This window comes from Penaeus monodon, chromosome 20 (genome assembly GCF_015228065.2).
Source record: "Penaeus monodon isolate SGIC_2016 chromosome 20, NSTDA_Pmon_1, whole genome shotgun sequence".
Taxonomy (NCBI): domain Eukaryota; kingdom Metazoa; phylum Arthropoda; class Malacostraca; order Decapoda; family Penaeidae; genus Penaeus; species Penaeus monodon.
In genome coordinates this window covers 26065184-26066248 of record NC_051405.1, presented here as the reverse complement: position 1 = coordinate 26066248, position 1065 = coordinate 26065184, and the positions used below count along the sequence as shown (strand labels likewise).

At 35.0% G+C, this 1065-nt stretch overlaps 1 protein-coding gene across 1 annotated transcript in view; it reads left to right on the top strand.

The window, feature by feature from the left end:
• The window catches only part of LOC119585956, a gene marked incomplete at its 3' end in the record, with an annotated part of 87813 nt that overhangs the window by 59023 nt on the left and 27725 nt on the right, over positions 1 to 1065 (top strand).

Genomic DNA, 1065 nt, shown 5'->3' with positions numbered 1-1065 from the left:
TCATCCACATTATCATATAATTTGTAATGCAGTTTCAGAATATGAACAATAAGCATATTTAAAAAAAATGCCAACTCAGGGGAAAAGTGTTTTTTTTTTATAGACGTGTTATAATAAAAGTGAAGCAAATGATAATTACATGCATCATTTAGCATACAATACCAGAACATACCGCTCTGCATGATTCATATATGACGGCGTAAAATCATGCCAAACAAAACGTGGAGCGAACAGCGTGCGAATGGCAAAATTGTATCAATATGAAATACTCATGAAGCTCCATTTGGCTGTCATGATGTGCAATGAGTCCTTCGTTGCCCGACAGTGATTAAGATTCATGATGTTGCAAATGGCTTTTCACTTTTTTAATATAAAAAGGAACACGTCGGCAGAATTTTAATGAGAAAGAAGGAAATATAAATGCTAAAAAGGACGAAACAATAATTACTGAAGGAAGCTCTGGTAACTGTGCTCTCTCAGAATGCAGTTAAAAAGGATTTTTTTTTTCTTCAAAAAATTGTAAGAGGATTTAGACTCTAGATTCTAGAGGCACTTCTGGAGTATTAAATATTTATGGTAAGAAGATTCCCCTTTCTTATTAGAAGTCTCAGGAACATATCAACGAGGGAAGGGAGGTTACATAAATACTGATTTTAGTAATTTTCGAAGCTGAAGACTTCTAGATATATACAGAAGATAGGAATATAGAATATGACTTTAATCAAAAACTTATTCTTATCATTTATAAATTCGGAATGAAAAAAGTTACAGTTATTCTTGTTATACGAGTGATAACCGCAATGCATTATACATACGAGAATCACTTCAAATTTGAAACTAACATATATACGCTACACCACTCGGATAAGAAAACAGGCAAAGAAATACACATTAACAGTTTTGTTTACATATATACGAAGGGCTTTTGGAAATGTAGGTCGAGTGACACTTGATGACCTGCCTCGATCTCAGGGTCGAGAAGGACGTAGATGGAAGTGAAGGACAGAGGAGTTCGATGGCTGATCCTCGAGGCAAACAGACACGTGTTGGTGCTTGGGATTACCG